The sequence below is a fragment of the Patiria miniata genome, unplaced genomic scaffold (assembly GCF_015706575.1).
Source record: "Patiria miniata isolate m_02_andy unplaced genomic scaffold, ASM1570657v1 HiC_scaffold_22, whole genome shotgun sequence".
NCBI lineage: Eukaryota > Metazoa > Echinodermata > Asteroidea > Valvatida > Asterinidae > Patiria > Patiria miniata.
In genome coordinates this window covers 18651267-18671363 of record NW_024037061.1, presented here as the reverse complement: position 1 = coordinate 18671363, position 20097 = coordinate 18651267, and the positions used below count along the sequence as shown (strand labels likewise).

At 38.7% G+C, this 20097-nt stretch overlaps 1 protein-coding gene across 3 annotated transcripts in view; it reads left to right on the top strand.

Moving 5' to 3' along the window:
* The window catches only part of LOC119730296, a 47783-nt gene that overhangs the window by 13041 nt on the left and 14645 nt on the right, over nt 1-20097 (top strand). For all 3 annotated transcript variants that reach the window (XR_005271355.1, XR_005271354.1, XR_005271353.1), the window contains one exon: nt 3629-3850. The gene's annotated coding sequence lies outside the window, so the exon portion shown is untranslated. The remainder of the gene's footprint in view (nt 1-3628; nt 3851-20097) is intronic.

The following is a 20097-nucleotide window of genomic DNA, read 5'->3' as shown; positions in this document are numbered from 1 at the left end:
AAAAACCCACAGAAATACAAGCGTGCAGTCACGTGCACGGCTTCTGCTCTTCTGTTCTATAAACCTTCAATTTCATGGCCCACAATAATTGCTCTAATAGCAAAGTATATTTCAGGGACACAAATTGTGATTTGGCTCGCGTAGGCAATGATGGGCCAATTTAATTACAGGTCTGTACCCCTCGTGGTCTCGCACCACATAAATAGTGGTCTCGATCTCCACCACCAAACTCATTTTGGGGGACAACAACTCAAGAAAAACATGATGTATTAGCAGTATTACATTGAATTTTCGTACACTTATTTGTCATAATGTTCAATATTACGAGATTTAATTTCATAAGAAACCGTCGAACAATGAAGCTATTACGAGCGCTACAAATACAATCCGAATGGTAGTCAACGTCGATTTTTCGCGTTTAAAACACTACATTGTTGCGATCATATTATATTTGTTGTTTCATGTTTTCACATGATATTTAATCTCCTTATGTAACACATCGTGGAAACTCAGTGCGCGAAATTTCAATTTAATACATAGTTATATTTCTTGAGTAGTTGATCGAAAACGAGTTTGTCTTGTTCAATCGTGTTGATGATGCGCGTTGTACATGCACGTGGAGACCATAGACATACAGGTGGAGACCACTATTTATGTGGCGCGCCCTCTATTGAACGAAACCTAGACAGCTGTCAGACACACGTGCGCAGCGGCTGCGAGTTTACTTTGCGCTCCCTTATTCTCGAAAGAACTGTCGGTTGTTGTTTGACGGTTTCTCACGAAAAGGAATCTCCTTATGTTACACATCAAGACTGATCACTGGCCGAACTTACAGCAAAGACGCCATGCTTTTGGAAAACCGTCGTAAAAGATCGTAATCATCGTCAGTCCTCTGAAGGTACGGAATTCAATGGTTTTTGCTATTAAATTATTCCTATGCCATGGAAATATGAGTTGTCAATGTCAGCCTGGTTCATATTGGTCAAGACCCCCATTGGTTTGTACACAGTATGCCAGGAGGTGAGATACAAACATTTTGACCATTGGTGACCTCTTAAAGGGAATATACAAGTTTTACAACATTTGCAAACATCGAAAAATAAATCTACCAAGTTTTTACGAAATACCTTACTACTAGTAAGGTACTAGGATGTTGGTAAATGACAGTCTCAAGCATCTTGTAAAATTATGGCACCTGGTGTGAAGTCATTTTCAAGAAAATGGTATTTTTGTATACATTTCCAACGGTGGTCGGCCGATCAGCGTTGGAAAAACCTAAGTATTTTTCAACTACTGCTCCAAATTTACCATTTTTTTCAGCCAAATGTGTGTTTGCAATTGGTTACATGTTCATGAACGGGTGCAGGCCAGCTAGACTGGTTCCCTTGCCTTACAATTTTCCATCATCTATAAATTGATCCATTTTATCTTCTGTGGAGTCAGGGAACCAGACTACTTGAACATTTTTGTTTTTCTTGGTTTTTCCAACCTTTTCGAACACAAAACTTCAAAAATGTCAGTGTAACAATATTTGATCTATTATACTAACCCCTCAAATAGTTCATTTCTGAAAATTACAGCAAAAGCCAATGATGTACATGTACATTCCCTTTAAATAGCAGGAGGGTTAAGCAAGCGATCACAGATCACACTACTGTAGCTCAGATAAGTGGGGTGATGTTTAAATGACAAAATAATTTCGTTTTGAATTGATTTTCGGCTCCCCTACAAATAGCAATGGGACCATCCATTCCACCCCCAGGCCACATGTCATGCATGTAGTGCAGAGGTAGTCCAGTATTTAAGCCACATGATTTATGGGGCTAACAATCTGACAAAAGGCACCATCCGTGATAGCCAGCCCCACAAATGTGGCCAATTTGCTGTACAACCTGACTTCCTCTGTAAATATAGGCCACACTTGGAACATGTACCCAAACATATAGAACTTTGTCAAGTTTTCATTTTCATATTTAGACTTTGTTGTTTATTTATGCTTTAGAACCCTCTTAACTTATACTAGCCATAGAAAAGAAGTTTAGCATTTTTCAGACGTCATTTAGATATGCAAATGTGTGCAAAGTGCAAACAAACTAGAATTACACAATCAGTGACAATCAAAATGAGCATACATGTAACAATCATGACAATTAGCCGCCGATGTTGCCCGTCGCCATCGTGAATATTATCAACCTTAAGCGTCATCATTCTTGGTATTTCCTAACCTTTATACTTTAGGTCAGTTCTGTAGACAAAATCTTGCTCTTTCCAGCAATACCAAACACAACACTTGTAAATTATGTCAAAGAAAAAGTTTATACGAGGAAATAAAACTCTCCAAATTCAAGGTAATTTGTTTGATTTTTGCTTTAAAAATACAGAATTTAATATGCAAGGAGTCATTAGCACCTTCTGGCATCATACGCACTGGAAAATTTGGGGTTTTCTGATCCGACTGACATACATGGTTCATTATATTGTTAGTGGCAAAACCGGTGTCGCACTATGTCACAAAGGGGGTGATACATGTACGTGGGTGTACATGTTGCAATGTGGGCCGGCAGAAGTCGAAGGGCGTGGCCGGCCAGCGCTGCGCCAGTGCGGACCACATAATCTTAACACAATGATTCACTTAACTTTGTCAAACTGTTACGTATTGAACTCACATATCGCACACCTATGTTTCCTTTGTCAATTCTCTGTCAATTGAGTACAGAATATGTTTCATTCTCTGCCTGCTAGAATAGTTAAGTGACTTGAATCACACACCCTTACATGCCTATTAGGGTTGGCTGATTTAAATCGCGTTGATTTAATTCACCGATTTAAATCCCAATTTTTAATTCTTGTCGCAACATTGTTGTGTCATATTGTGACATGTATCATGTGTCTACTCGCATGGTGATTTTATCAATGTTCCTTCTTTTTGTACTCACTCCAATATGGATCTCCTTATTTTTAATTCAATTTAGAGCAAAGCACTCAGAGTGTGCAAACCTACATGTACCAACATGACCAAGGATAAACAATTCCCGCCTTATTGTCAGTTCACCTGAAAGAAATACTCGTATTTATGGTGAGGAATCCTTTAAAAAAAATCCTGCATGCAGACCCAAAAACAAATCCTTAAACTCAGACATTTTGTGTATGTATGCCTGTGTTGGTCTACCTTTCCACTCCCCCATTGTATAAAATGGTCTAGTCCATTGACCTGTGTGGTTAGATAAGGTGGGTGATAAGGGATACAGGGTCAGTGCCACGCACACAAAGAGGGTCACGCAGGGCGATTCGTTGAAAGTTTTCCATATGATGGGTGAAAAAATCTGTAAAAAAATCCTGCATCCAGATGAACATGTAGATCTGGATCTTTTCCAAAATCCAATCGATTTGTACTTGTACCAAAGACCACTCCCGCAAAAACTTTCATGAAAATCGGTCCATAACCAACAAACCAACCAACCAACCAACCAAATCACAAACCAATTAACGCTGGTGCAAACATACATGTAGCCTCCTTGGCGGAGCTACGTAATAAGTTTTTGGATAAACGTTATGAAATTGGAACTGTTGCTCAAGAAAATGAAATTGACACTTTATTAATTGAATAGATGTTAATTTTTCTTTTTAGGTTTCAAAGCCTATTCCCTGGCCGCAGCCTGGGCCTGCATGAGGAGTTCAGCCTGGTGGAGGTGCTGAAGGCCATCTCGCTGCAGCATGGACTTAGGCCGTCAGATGAGCGAGTTGGAGAAAAGGCTCAAGCGCCTACAGATGCAGCTGACACTTGTACAAGTAGAGCAAGGTGGCAAAAATGAAGACGGAAATCCACAACCTGAACACCATCAAACCATCGGTAAGCCTGTTATACCCAAAATATAGCAGTGGTCCCAAATATAGCCCAAAATATGGCAGTGGTCCCAACTATAGCCCAAAATATGGCAGTGGTCCCAACTATAGCCCAAAATATGGCAGTGGTCCCAACTATAGCCCAAAATATGGCAGTGGTCCCAACTATAGCCCAAAATATGGCAGTGGTCCCAACTGTAGCCCAATATATGGCAGTGGTCCCAACTGTAGCCGAAAATATGGCAGTGGTCCAAAGTATAGCCCAAAATATGGCAGTGGTCCCAACTATAGCCCAAAATATGGCAGTGGTCCCAACAATACAATGTAGTTGGGGTGATGTCATACTTGGGGCATTTCACCTCTAAACCCTTCAATAAGAGCATATTTCATGTTGCTGTGAAGCACACAACTTTGCTGAACAATGAATCAGAGTTGTAATGACTCAAGTCAATGATTTACAATGTAATTGACTCGACTCAGGTCCCAATGGGTAATTGACTCGACTGGACTCGAGTCTCTCATCAGTAGACTCGACTCGACTTGAGTCGAAGGTTAATAAAACTTGCGTCCTAAAACTGTGCGAACAGTACAAAGTTTTATATTCGTATTAATCTCAGACCACACACAAAAACACCTTGAAACAAAAGTTTGACTTTTTGGCATAGTATTTTTGAGCAGCTATTTTATTTCGTTGTATTCAAATTTTATTAACCCAAACAGTTTTGGCACATTGGCCAGAAAAAACGGGGGCATGTACATTGTGTGTACGTTTGCCCCAAATCGTTGCCATGCTTGGCATCACTCAGTCCGGTACATTGCCTAATTAGGGAACATTTAATTTGTCTCCAGATCAGGCAACACATTTCCAAAACAGGATACAAATCACAAATATCATATTTTGCTCATAATTTTTTAAGCACATTGAAAAAAATTATTTTTGAAGATAAAATATTTTCGATATCACTTATTGAACAAAATGAAAAAACAATTTTTTTAAATTATTAATTTTACATATATTTTTTTCAAAAAAGAATATTTCAAATTCTCATATTTTTAGTCTGCAACACCTCACCGCTTAGGCTCTTTGTGAAATTATTCAGTCATTTATTAGACAAAAATACCATATTGTTGATTTATCGTTATATATCGTTATATAAAGATATAGATCATTAAAAATTGCAGGTCAAAACAGTTAGATGAAATTAAATTATTGTTTCCTGAACAGGAAGCACTCTTTTTTTTACATCACGGATGTTCCCTGTTTGGGAAACATTGTAAAGTGTCTCCAATTTTGGAGACATCTAATTGTTCCCTGTTCAGGCAACAGTTAAGGCATCTCCACTTCTGGAAACGCTTTCAATGTTTCCTGATTTGGGAACATTATTGATGTTTCCATAACTGGAGTCATCTGATTGTTTCTATTTTTGGAAACATGCCTGCCATGTTTCCAGTTAAGGAAACATGTATCTTCTTATGGAAACACTTTTAAATAATATAACATGATGTGTGATTAGGGTATTGTAATTAAACTTCAACAAAAAAGTTTTGGCTTCATTACAGTGTTGGAGTACTCGTACCCGAGTACAACTCAAGTACACTCAGTTACTCGGCCCATATTCGACTATCAGTACTCGAAAATTAGTTGGACTCGTACTCGATTCTTTGTACTCGAATTTTGGCACGGACTCGTTGGTTTGGACTCAGTACTCGACCCCAGTACTCGGGAGTACAAATCGAGTACATTTCTTTTTTTATCAATTCCATTGCAACCTAGAACTCAAGTCGTTACCAGTGAGACCATATAAGGATTTTTCCCAAGGTAGGATTTTGCTTGGGAATAATCCCGAAACGGTATTTCTGGTTTTATATAAATCTCAATCTAAATTTGTAGGGAGAAATGTTAGGACTAGGGCTATTGATTGGGACTTTTAATACACTTCTTGATGGTTCATGTAAGCCTACACCAGTGCAGTTGATTCACAATATTACTGTAAACAGATCAAGGAATGATTAAAGCAGACGTGAGTGTGCTCTCTTTAAAATTAAAAGCTTTGAAGAAAACCTTTTAAAATCAGATCTTGACTTACTCAGAACAATGATTTTGTGTAATTATGCAAAACCTAAATTGAGCCGATGTTAATGAAGTAGGGGCGTTTGAATGTGTTAACATCATCTTACACTTTGTAATTAAGTGGAATCAGTTGATTTAAATGATTACAAAAAATCATTTGATTTAAATACCGATTTAAATCAGTGATTTAAATCAAGGTGATTTAAATCAGCCAACCCTGCTTTGTTATTTTTTTTCTTGTTTCCCCCCCCCCCCCCCTTTTTCCATTTTTTTTCCCATTGGATAACACATGTTTTCGTTCTACACAGGACTTTAGGACTTTTTTCGCATCCGATCAACTTATAACCTGGCACACACTTAGACTGCCAACTGAAGATTCAGCCCGAGGCCAAATCATAACGTCATCACGTGTCACGTGACGTCATCCTAAAAATGCATCCTTAACACCCTATATCTACAGAACCGGAAGTCCGATCGGGTTAAAACTTGGTATGCAGGTATTCTGGGAAGAGTTATGAACAAAAATTGTTGTGACGTCACTATGACGTCATCATGTGATTTTTAAATTATTATTCAATTTTTGGACCTTTTACTCATATCTCATGAACGGAACAAGGTAAATTCGAATTCTTTTTGTAGAAGGTTTGTTAGGTGAAAGATAGACCATGCACAAAATTTTGTAAAACGTGTGACGCCATCATGACATCATCAAAAACGTGATTTTTTTATTCACATATAAGGGTATGTTGGATTGTTGTGAAACTTGATGGGTAGGTAGGTATAGATAAAAGCAAAATCTGCAGTGATGTCACCATGACCACATCATTTTAAATTTTTCATCAATTACCCAAAATTAGTTAATATACGACCCGATCTAATTCAAACCTGGCATACACTTAAACCACCATCTGAAGATTCAGGCTGAACCATGACGTCATCATGATGTCATCAGGTGTCACGTGACGTAATCCTAAAATTGTGATTTTATCCTCATCATGTTATCTAAGAATTATTCAATTTTTGGACCTTTAAGCCTCTCATCAATGGAATGCGCTAAATTCGAAATTCTATTTGTACATGTAATAGGTTTGTTAGGTCATAGATACAGACAATTTAGAATAATGTGTGACGTCATCATGACGTCATTTTTTTTAAAACATCCGATAGACACTGAGAGTTAGACCACCATGTATAGAATACTCATGGAATTGTTCATTCAACTTGGATGAAACTCCTTTGAGGCAGTTATTGCTAAAACGGTCGAAATAGCCCAGTGTTTGTCCACAAACACATTTCTAGTTGTGTTTTACTTTCTTTTATTTATTTACTTGCCTATTTATTTATTTATTTATTTATTTATTTTTGTGTGTGTACTTTTTGGTATTGTACTCAGACTCGGACTTCGGTACTCGGCCCAGTACTCCGCCTTGAATGTACTCGTACTCGGTGCTTTGCACTCGGACTCGTCACAGTGTACTTGGACTCGGCCCCTAAAGTACTCAGAGAACTCGGTACTCGGCTTTGAGTACTCGACTCCGACACTGCTTCATTATAAAGATGATGGCACACTAAGTACTGTGACACTGAGTTAACATGCGGTACATGTAGTTAAAGGGGCATAGCTGTGTCCTAAAAAATCCATGAAATTTTCATGCTGTTGATTGTTCACTTAGTTCAAACATCTGGTTGATTTAGGAAACCAACCTGATGTCTTACCGTTCCCGAGAATAGATGGAAAATGTTTACATCGGACATGAGTCCAATGTACAAATACATTTTACCTGTCGTCTCAGTCAATGTTCGATACACGTTGTACATGTATGTCACTTAAAGGGAATATACAACATTTGCAAACATCGAAAAATAAAACTACCAAGTTTTTGCGAAATACCTTAATAGGATGTTGGTAAATGACAGTCTAAAGCATCCTGTAAAATTATGGCACCTGGTATACTGTCATTTTCAAGAAAAGTGGTATTTTTGTATCAATTTCCAACGCTGATCGGCCGATCAGCGTTGGAAACAACTGGCTTTTTTTCAAATACTGGCCCCAATTGACCATTGCACTTGTTTGCAATCGATTACAAACCTATGAACGGGTACGAGCCAGCTAGACTGGTTCCCTGACCTTACAATTCCCCAATGTATGTAAACTGCTCTGTTTCTTCTTATATGGAGTCAGGGAGCCAGACTACAGGAAAATGATCGTTTTTCTTGGTTTTTATAGCATTTTCGAACCCAAAACTTCCAAAAAGTCAGTGTAATTATATTTGCTTTATATTTCCAACCCCCCAATTCCATCCATTTCTGAAAATTACAGCAAAAGCAAATGATGTATATTCCCTTTAAGCACCAATGCACAAATGTGGTTTCTTACATTTCCGCAAAAGGCGAACACATCACAACTGGCATGAACATCCCGACTTTTTTGGGTCGCAAAAGTGGACCCTGAAAGTAGTTCTTACAAGCATTTACACAAAAATAAAACAGAAATGCCCCATTTTAAAAGGATAGTTGTGTGGATGTTTATATTCTACTTATTCTTTTCGATAATTAACAGCATATTCATTAAAGTACATTTTGTACATGTAGTTCAATTAGGCACAATCAGGAAACGTTTTGTTTCCAGATCTGGCAACATTTTTCCATAATGGGAAACAAATCACTTTAATAAACTGTATAAAACTAATGTTAAATAAAACTGAAACATGTATGAACAAAATAATGCATAAAAGTGGGAGTGATCTCCAATGTGAAAAAAACCCTTTTATTGGGTTTTCACCTTTTTACATACATACATACTTTTTTTTTATGCAAAGAACATTTCAAATGGGTGTATCTTGTGACTGCCGGACTTCACCACCACGTCGTTTTGAGGAAATATTAACTCATTTATTATGAATATTTTGTGGCATAATATCATTACCACATTACCTAAAGTTATGGATTACAAAATGTTGCATGTAAAAGCTGGAAACAATGCTTCCTGAACAAGAGACACATTTTCCAGTCATTTATGATGTTTTGTATTTAATAGGAAACATCATGCAGCATCTCCAATTAAGTTTGGAGACATAGGCCTATCGGGTAACAGGTATTGCAAATGTTTCCTGATATGGAAACAGTCCTGAGTTTTTCAGTTGTTTCCTATTTTGGAGACAGCTCAACATGATTCCTGTTCAGGGAACATGCTTCTTATTTTGGAGACAACATAATGTATGTTTGTACAATGTTGTTTGAAAAGTGTTGCTTATTTTATAAAGTACCCCAGTACCGGTACGTTGCACAAAGTTGCGAACCATTAGGTTTGTAAAAAAATGTGCATATATCCATGAAGGATGTCTGCATTAAAGGGAAAATACAACATTTGCAAACATCAAAATATAAAACTACCAAATCATTTTGAAATACCTTGCTGGACTGTTAGTGAATGACAGTGTAAAGCATCCTGTAAAATCATGGCACCCGGTATACTGTCATTTTCAAGAAAAGTGGTATTTTTGTATCAATTTCCAACGCTGATCGGCCGATCAGCGTTGGAAACAACTGGCTTTTTTTCAAATACTGGCCCCAATTGACCATCGCACTTGTTTGCAATTGATTACAAACCTATGAACGGGTACGAGCCAGCTAGACTGGTTCCCTGACCTTACAATTTCCCAATGGATGTAAACTGCTCTGTTTCTTCTTATATGGAGTCAGGGAACCAGACTACAGGAAAATGATCGTTTTCTTGGTTTTTATAGCATTTTCGAACCCAAAACCTCAAAAAAAGTCAGTGTTACTATATTTGCTATATATTTCTAACCCCTCAATTCCATCCATTTCTGAAAATTACAGCAAAAGCAAATGATGTATATTCCCTTTAAAATGTTGGTTATAGGACCAGCATTTTAATATGAGAAGTTTCAGGGTTTTTTATATGACTTTTGTGTGGTCATGGGTGGTCAACAATTTGTACACACACAGCAACTTGCAGTCCATTTTTCACGATTTCCGCATGACTGCTGAGCAAAACAATTTGGTTTTAGGGAGAGCCAATCAATAAACCATGTGATATGAAAAGGCAAACCTACATGTATGTACGGTATGTAAAGGTGCATGTTGTGTGCAAAATTGTATGAAGTAGAATTGGAGGATTCCGAACTGATAGGGTTAATTGCTGTATGTACATGTACCTGCACATGTTATCCCTGGAGATTATTCATTTTAAGGTCTAGCATTCATGTTGGAGGAATACATTTTCCCATTCATTCATTCATATGTTCATGTAGGCCTACATTGGTTGAAAGTTGCTCTGTGAGCATTGATGATTGAAATAATGACGGCCCTTGATGATGTTCCAACATTTACTTTGCACGAGGAAAAAATAACTATCAAGGCCCAAGTCACACACTGAATTAATTTTAATTAATAAGAAAGACCACTTTTTGGCCAAATTAATTTGATCCTGGAGACTATATAAATGTCTGCAAATAACTTTGCTTATTTGTTCTGAAATAACTTTCTATTAACTGGCCTATAGTTTGCAAGGGTTTGGACTAATAGCTGGTACAATTTTTTAGGAAGACACGCAATGTGTTCTACCTCCATGGTAGAACTGCTATGATTGTGTTGCTTGCGGCCTTGCTCCTTTCAGCCCAAAGCAGCCAGGCACAATTTGTGGCTAGAACCCCCCCCCCCCCACTTGTGGTTGCATTGGCAATCTGTCAGTCTGTGCAAGTAAAGCCTGTCACAGTATCATCCATGCACAAAACACTGCATACCATTCATGCCATTAGCAATTTATGTTCTGAACCCAAGGGAAAGCCACAAGTGTGTGTGCCTACCATATAATGCACACAAGGAAGGCAAGACAAACATCAAGGCCTAACTTTTCTTGTTTGGTGGAATTGTTTTAGGATGCATCCTATCGTGCAAACAGCATTCCTTCAGAGAAAATCTAAATTTGGAAATGGAATTCTAACAAAATATCCAGAGTGAACAGGATGTATGCTACATGTACTATTGAAACCGATGTAAAAATCACGTCAGACAATTGCAAAATTAAAATTGCACAAATTGAGTCTTCGTAAAACTTTAGTGTGAGTCAAACAAAAGTGATAAGCATTTCCCCTTGAAACACCTTTGCTGTCACTCAGATTTGCTTTAGAAGAACCCATTACAGATGGTGGAATGTTCTATCCAGCTGAGTGAGTTCCAGATATAAATTACATTTTCATCATGTCCATGAGTAAATTTGAAAGTCAAACGAGATTTTGATTGAGTCAATTATTGTGAAGAATGAATCACTTGGGGTTTTTTTGAGGTGTAAATTTGAGAATGGTTTATTTTGTCTGTTTTCATTTCCAACATTTCGCTTATTGCATTTAAAGGGAATGTACCGGTAGGCCCTACAACATTTGCTTTTGCTGCAATTTTTCAGAATGGATTTGGAGGATTAGTACCGGTATGTTATATAAAATATTGTTAAACTGACTTGTTTCATGTTTTTGGTTTGTACATGTAGATGCTGGAAAAACCAAGAAAACCTATCATGTTCTTGTAGTCTGGTTCCCTGACCCCACTTAAGATGAAACGAAGCAATTAATACACAATGGGGAATTGTAAGGTCAGAGAATCAGTCTAGCAGGCTTGTACCCCTTCACATGTGTGTGATCATTGCAAAGAAAAGTCAGAATAACTTAATATGAAAAAATAAGAACACTTTAAAAAAAAAAAAAACAGTTATCTCCAACTCTGGTGGAATAATATAGTTTTTCTCGAAACTGTCAGCCCACCAGGAGCCACAATTTTACAGGATGCTTTAGACTGTCAGTCCCTAACAATTCAGTAAGGTATTTCGTGATAATTTGATCATTTTGGTTTTTGATGTTTGCAAATGTGGTATTTTCCCTTTAAAGTGTTTCATCATTGTGTGTCGGTAAGTTATCAGCGGTACCGGTGGAGTTAAGTTGGCACAGTGGACAGCTAAAAATTGTGGTATTTTTATTACACCTTTGACCTTTCGTAACTTTTAAGTTTTATGTATGTAAAATACATGAATCTGCATACTTGATTACATAATTTATTTTTATGTTATTTTTATGATGAAGCTAATAATCCACACATTTACCCAGTATATATTTTTAATATATTAGTAGCACGGTAGATTCTGCAAAACCCAGATCCCCCAAATAAATATGGCATTCCTTGAACACTTGATAAATCTACTTTTGAATCTGTCAGGTCAACATCATGCATGTCAAATTGGGACTGAAAACTATGCTCTCTTCATTTTTTGTGGTACATGTACATGTGTGCATGTAGTAAACATGTTCTGTGTTTGTCTTATCATTTATAATCCCTTGTTGTAATTGTGAGTTGGAAAATTTTGATGGCTTATAATTAAATTCCTTTTGATAGAAATCTCCATTTCCATACATTGACAAAAAATATATTTTAAATGTTTGTTCATGAACTTCATGTACATGTACATGTACATGTACGCTACATTATAACTATGGAGTTCCATGTTATAAGTTAGAGGAGGTACTACCGGTACATGTAATTTACATTGTATAATCAATTATGAAAAGTCTCTTAACACATGATGGGCTAGCATTGTGCTGCTCTTGTAACGCTCAGAAGTCAGGCCAGAAAACTGGTCATTATGCAGGATTTCATCTTACCATGGAATATGATACCCATACTACTTGTGCACAAGGGCAATCTAGTGATAATGATGTTACATAATCAATCCCTGTGGTAAAGGCCAGAAACTTTGGTTACCATAGTTACCATGCAACCGCAGCTTCACAGGCTTCTAATGTAGGCTCATAGAGGTAGGCTGTACACTTTTGCTGAAGTTTGTTATAGGCAGAGAATATAACGTTACTCTGATTATTGAATAAGTGGATTCATTGATCTTCAGGAAGCCTAGATTCACTTTTGTATTTGCCATTGCAAGATTTAAGAAAGTAAGATCAACCTTTTGAGGACTTTTTTCATTCAGATTTATTTGATTTCCATGAATTTGAAGGATTTGTTTTTCCCTTATTTTGATTTATATCCATTGAATTTCTTGTTTACAACTACATTAACTTCTTTAAGTTCAAGAATAGATTCCTTATTTTACTGTACAGGCCTACCGGTATGTACATCCTATTTTCCACTTTTTATGTAGGCCTATACATGTACCGGCGAATGGGCCTACACATTTTTAGATTCAAACTTTGGTGTATAATTCAAACTTCCTTTTTTTTGTACAGAGTACAAGGTGTCCATAGTGCAGTAGTACTGGTATAGCCAAACTTTAGACCCTTAATTCTTTAAGTTACTGCATATATAATGAGGTGCACACAGTTTCTTGGAAGTCACCATACCTTAGTACAGGGGAGGCAGGAGGTTGGCCCACGTTTTATTGGCCCTTAGAGACTTCTTTTGACCACACATCAGATGCCAGCAGCTGTCTTATTAGACTGGCACACTAGTCCTTAGGTTTAGATTATACCAGTACCCAGGTAGTGATGCAGCATACATACTCATATTTCTCTTTGTTTTTAAAAGGTTAGGGGACTAAGTGTACATTTTGTACATTTCCTTTTTTTTAATGTGACTGTGGTTTGTCCAAACTCTGATATCTGAGACTTTCAGAGTAAATTTACTGCTAGCAGTTTGAAGACTACTTGAATTCACACAACAATATTTCTTTGTTTATCATTTGGAGTTAGAAGAAACATTTTGAATTTTTATAAATATTCTTAAACAGTATTAATGTATTCTCGAGTAACTTTGCAAATATTTTTCCATGTCCTTTTTTTACGTTAAACTTATTTTAGTGTATGTTTTAAATTTGTTTATAAACACCATCATATTCTGTGCTCATGTAGACTTTTCAATTCGTTTTGCTTTCTTTTAAATTTTAAATTTTGCAAAATGCAAATCAAACTTTCAAACAACTAATGATTAAGAATATTCTAAAAGCTACGGTAGATGATTCACTTCTTAACCTAAGTCTTTCACTCTTTTTTGGCAGGAAAAAAAACATTTAGGAGCACTTCCTTGGAACATTTTCAGACAGGGGAAAAATCCTGAGTAGAACGTTTATAATCAGGAAACAAACTGTTTCTTTACTTACAAACACTTTACAAATTGAAAATTGTTTCCTGATTTGGAAGAGTAGTGTTTCCTGCTTTGGAAACAATTTAACTTTTTCAAAATGTTTCCTGATCAGGAAACATTTTTAGTGTTTCCTATTCTGGAAACCTTGTACAGTTTGACAAATGTTTCCTGATCAGGAAACATTGTTAGTGTCTCCTATTCTGGAAACACTTTACAGGTTGACAAATGTTTCCTGATCAGGAAACAATTGATGCGTTTCCAAAACTGGAGACATTTGTACTGGACGGTGAATGTTTCCTGATCAGGATACGTGTTGCCAGAACAGGAAATTTGTTCCCTAATTAGGCATTGTACCGGACTGTCACTGGGCCCAAAATCTTGGCACGCTTGCCAATCATTCACCGCGAATATACATGTATCCACCGCTAGAAACTACGGTTAGATACTAGCCCCATCAGTACAAATGGGTGTTAGTCACAGTGTAATTTGTCACATCACTTGAAGTAATAATATGCCTATATTACTTCAGAATAAATTTGAAAATATGCCTTGATTTCTTAAGAATAAACTTGAAAAAGGTACGCCGATTGTTTCCCACCGTTGGGAAATACGGTTGGAATAAGCCTCACCAGTACTAGAGGGTGCTAGGCGTAGTGTTTCTAAAGATTAAAAATGAAGTTTGTGAAAATTGTTAAGGTCAAAATTCAAAATCTTACTTAAGAACTATTTATTTCTTTTGAATTGAGGCACTGCCTGTCGTACCCAGTAACTTCCCGCCAAACGCGTAGCGCGCGCCCCACTGGAACGAGAGGCAGCGCACCCTCCCCCCCAAAAAAACCCCAATAATTATACAAATGCGGCGTTAATACAGTGGCGAAGGTTGGCCCGAAATTGTGCGTTTCCTGTAGTTGAAAGGTGAACGCCATCATAGGGGAACAGCGCGAAATCCGACCATGCAAACTGGGGGTGGTTGAGCACCGACACGCCGATGCGAGGGCCAAGTGAACGCTCCCATTTATTTACTCGCCGCCGCTTCATTTCCATTTTTGACTGATTAGTCGCACTTCAAAGTAGCAGGCGCGTGGCAAGATATCCGACCATACCAAGTGTGAGGAAAAGAATCCGACACTCTTGCATGAATAGTGCAACGCACTGGCGCATGCAGAAAAAAATCTGTGCCGACCAAATCATTGGTTCAAATGTGAACAATTAACATCGCCGGATGCAGCCATAGGGCTTCAAGTTCCGTCCCTAGTTTAGCTACCGGTACATCACCGTATCTCGCTCCACCCAGACCCTTCCAACGCACTTGTGGCTTACACCCCAGTCTGATAGCCGCCCTGCGAACAATGGTGATGTGGCTTCTTTAAACCGTGGGACAAGTCAATTAAACGCCTGGTAAACGCTCGACCCGGGGCGATATAGCACGACATACAAAATTGAGTGAACCTACCATAGAATGAATTTCCCTCAATGACAACTTTTTTCATCCCAAACTTGACTGAATGTTCTCCCGGAGCACAAGAACCGGTACCTTGTTGTGAGGCACCCGTATTTCGCGCTTTACTGTATCGATTTCTAAACCGAGATAAGTAATAACTTGACAGGGGCCCTCCGTCTTTTCCTCTGCGAGCGGTACCTGTAGCTGAGCACAAACATCCTTAACCCTAACAACCCTGAGCCCATCAAGCTCCAACAGCGGGTTTTGCTTGATTTTGGCAGGGTTGGTACCGAACACTGGCCAGCTGGTGTTGGACTTTGATTGACTGGGTACCAAAGGCCCAGGGAGACCCTGTTGAATTTTGTGAGGTTCGGGGCAGAAGGGCATGAGATTTGTGAACACGTTGGAGTTTGAGGGAGTTCACTGGCATTTCTTCGTGGGTATGCTCACCCACGGTCCTCCGCAACACTTTGTGGTCAAATGTGCATGTACATGGGAGTTCACAGGCATTTCTTCGTGGGTACGCTCACCCACGGTCCCCAGTACAGTTCCTGGTCAAATATATTGCTTTATTTTGTTAGGTTTGGTACCATCCCTATCCAATCACTCGACAATGCATAGGCCCATCCATACCAAGTCAATCATACTCCAACAGTTGGAGTTTGGCAGGTTTAGTACTGTTCCCCGTACAAGGCCTGTTGGAGTTTGGCAGTTTTGGTACCAGTGCTTACAGACCTGTATGCAGCTGTTGAAATTTGTTAGGTTTGGTATCCTTTCTAGTGCAAGAGCCTAGGGGGTTAGGGTTAAAGGTATTAAGAAGTTCTTCACAGCGCTCCTTTGATGGGCCAATGAACAAAAAATCATCATCACTGTAGGTAATGCGTTATAGTGTCTGCTGCTTAAATTCGTTTGATATGAAATTCCAAAAAGGTGCTAAAGATGTCAAAGAGCGCACAATTCAATTCAATTCAATTCAAAATACTTTATTTATCCTTAAAAAGGCAATTACATATGGTTGGACAGCTCATTAAAGACACTTAGTAAATTACAAGTCAAGTAAATATAAATACATCAATCACAAACAACATGTCCTTATCTCAATTAAAATTGGTGTAAAATCTTATCTTATCTAAAAAATAGTATCTTTAGATGAGTAATGTACACATGATGAAAACAAAAACGTTTACTTAAAAAATGTCCAATTTAAAATGATGGACCTGATGGACCTATTGACAACAGCCACTGGAGTAATGACAGCTCGATTAATGATAATGATACTGATACTGATACCCCCTGATTAATGGTTGCATATAAAAATGACAAATAAAATGATGAACATAAAAACACACAAATAATTATCAGTTGTTTATAAGTTTAATAGCCACTGGGATGAATGAGAACTTCCTTCTGTTGGTTTTACATGGAGGGCATCCTAGACGGCATCCCGATGGAAGAAACTCGAACATGGTTTTCAACACATGATTTTCACTGGCTACGATCGACTTGGCTTTTCTTAGTACTTGTTGTTCGCAAAACTGACTAAGATCTCTCTGGGGCTCTCCGGTAATTTTGGACCCAAGGTTAACAATCTTTTGCAAACTGTTTCTATTCTTAGCACTTAGGTTAAAATACCAGGAAATGAATGTAAAAGCACGGTACACTTTCAATGAATGACCGATAAAAAAGACTCAGAATCGTTTTATCAACAGAGAAGGTCTTCAATTTACATAAAAAGTATAAGCGTTGTTGGCATTTCTTGACAGTAGCACATGTGTTTTCATCCCATCTAAGCTTGTCATCAAATATGGTTCCAAGGTATTTATATTCAGATACAATTTCAACTTCCTGCATGTCCTGGTTATGAATGACAGTTTTCTGGTAATGAATGAGAGACCGAGCAGCCCATGGGTAAGCATTTATCATAGTAAAACTTATTCTGAAACTGAAAACCCAAAAGTTCGTAGTCAGAAGGAGAGACGGGAAGATGCAGCCATAGAAATAGCTATGTCAGTAGCCCCCATGCTTGGTTAGCAAAAACAGACATCAGATCTGCGTTTCAGCTTCTTCCCTTCTCTCCTTCTGACTACGAACTTTTGGGTTTTCAGTTTCAGAATAAGTTTGACTATGATAAATGCTTACCCATGGGCTGCTCGGTCTCTCATTCATAACCAGAAAACTGTCATTCATAATCATAACCAGGAAGTTGAAATTATACATATCTTTATCGATAAAGTCGTTAACTGAATCCCCCAGGGGATATGACAAATGGTGGATGAGGGGAAAAGAGCCGTGCTGATGCTTAGGGACAAGAACATTGGAGATTCGGAAAGGGGCGATGAACAAAAGGTCCCGCAATGCGGCCCAAATCGATTTCGAGTTCGCCTCCATGCGCAAGCGGAATTGTTCATCGTAATTGCACCAGCCAAGACCGGGGAACTGTACAGCTGCGGTACGAACAATTTCTGCATACTTGAGTAACTCAAGGAAATGCCCCGGATGACGCGTAGTATAAATCGCCATAAACACATGAAAGCGCTTGACCACTTATCGATTGAATCTACTTTACGGGGGTGCGGTGTCACCGGACGAAAAACCACCTTGCCTTGTTCGACTGCCATGATTAATTCAGATTCACTCTCCGTGGAAGTCAGTACCCTAGTGGCATTGTCGCGATATAACGAAGCTAAATCAACGTACTGTCCGTTCCAAATCTTCTCTTTTATGGATGGAGGGACGTGGACATCAATAGGGGCATCATTCCCAAAAGAGTGCAGTGGCGCGGGTCGACCCATCTTGCCCGAATAAGCAGATACCTGTAGGCCCCCTAAAGGAAAACTAGTACCGGCTTGGTCAAATTGATTTTGCCTAATAGGCCTATTGCTACGTTATTGTTACCGATCGGAGGGACTGGAATTGCAGGTGCAATTGAGTTACCGATTACAATATTACCGGTCATACCGCCAACGTTACTGATTATACCACTACTACTAGCATTAGCCCTACTGGAATTGACTGGATTAAAACCTAGGCCCACACTTAAATTACTATTATTGGTAACCAAAGAGTCCAGGGGATTAGGTTGCAGTCCGCTTGTAATATAGGCCTACATGTAGCTCTTGAGCTTGACTCACCACCCATATCCACGCTTGCTCCGGTAGTGTTAGGACCTCCGCTGAAACCCGCCGCCGAGACAATCTGGTTTGGCGCTGGGTGTGAGGCGAGCGCAGGCTGATCCTCCGCTGACTGACCGCTTACTGTAGCGGTTGTGGACGGCGGCGCGCCGACCGGGGCCGTGGCGCTGATCACCGCGGTGCTCTCATCGTTGGTCGCAGAATCGACCGTCACTAAAGTGCGGGGACGTCCAGGCCCGCGGCGACGACCACTGACATACGGGGGAGGTGACCTCCGGGCCTGTTTCTTGTATCGTTAAGGGCGTATCATCTCAGGGAAGACGAAGAACCCAACCAGACGGAATGGGTTAAATTCCAACTTATACTAGCTGTATCGCACTCTAAAAGTCAAGAGTTGGTCCTGAAATGTCTGTGACTCGCTCCAATCAATATCATCCCATAACAGAATGACACTGTTAAAAATGGTAATAAAACTTTGATTTTCTTGTAGAAGTTTTATGTTTGGAAATATTGGAAATTACATTTGTTGGGAGAAAATATTTTCCATGTATAGCGGCTTCAAAAAGCTAAGCCGAAGTTAACTTTCTTGGCCTAATTAATGAACTTGACTTAATACACTGTATCAATGGTTTCTTTTGCCCCTTTGGGCAGTCCATATCATTTTAGCGATATGAACAATTTCTCTGGCCTCAATATGTCACATTGGCAATTAATTGGGGCAGCCAGGTGTTCCCCGGCAGCGCCCATTCGAGTAGCCCACTGTTTACCGCGCACACATACCCCATGGCAACAACCAGCTGATTGAAGAAAATTACGTGACTGATCAACAGTGTGTGTCTGTGCAGAATAATGCATTTCATCTTGTAGTGATAAAACAAATTACCGTCAAGTTGTGGCCATTTATTGCGCACAAATATACGCCTTATCACGGACTCCCAACTCGAGTATTATAATGTAGCACACAAATTACTATCCCGGAACCAGATTTTTCCCAATTCTTGGTTTCGTCTTCGGCTTCGGGTGATTTCCTAAGCCGTTGATGAAACTCCATCTAAATTTATGTTTTCAATTTTTTAATTTTTTTTTCTATAGGCCCTACAGCTTGTATCAGAAAAAGGAAACCCAGATGAAAATGTAAATTATAAAAACTCTAATAAATTTTCAAACAAGTTAATGTATCATGTGAAACACCCAAAGTATCTTCTTTCCAATGATATCTTGATTGTTTATCTGTGGGCACGGATGACTGAGCATTCGTTGTTATTCTGTCAACGGGTCAAAACCTGTTCTGAGCCAAGTTTTACCTGGCTAAGATTGGTAGCTGGTTTGTTATGCAAAGGTTGAAACATTTGGACTACACTTCGTGCAAGGCTTTGTGTGGATAGAGGTGGTGGCCACGTTGAAGGCATTGGGCTATGAGGGGTTAACTTCAACAATAACAGAAGTTAAATCATTGTGTCAAAATTGAATACATTGTTTTAAAGAAAAGGATGTCTTCTTTCCTTGAA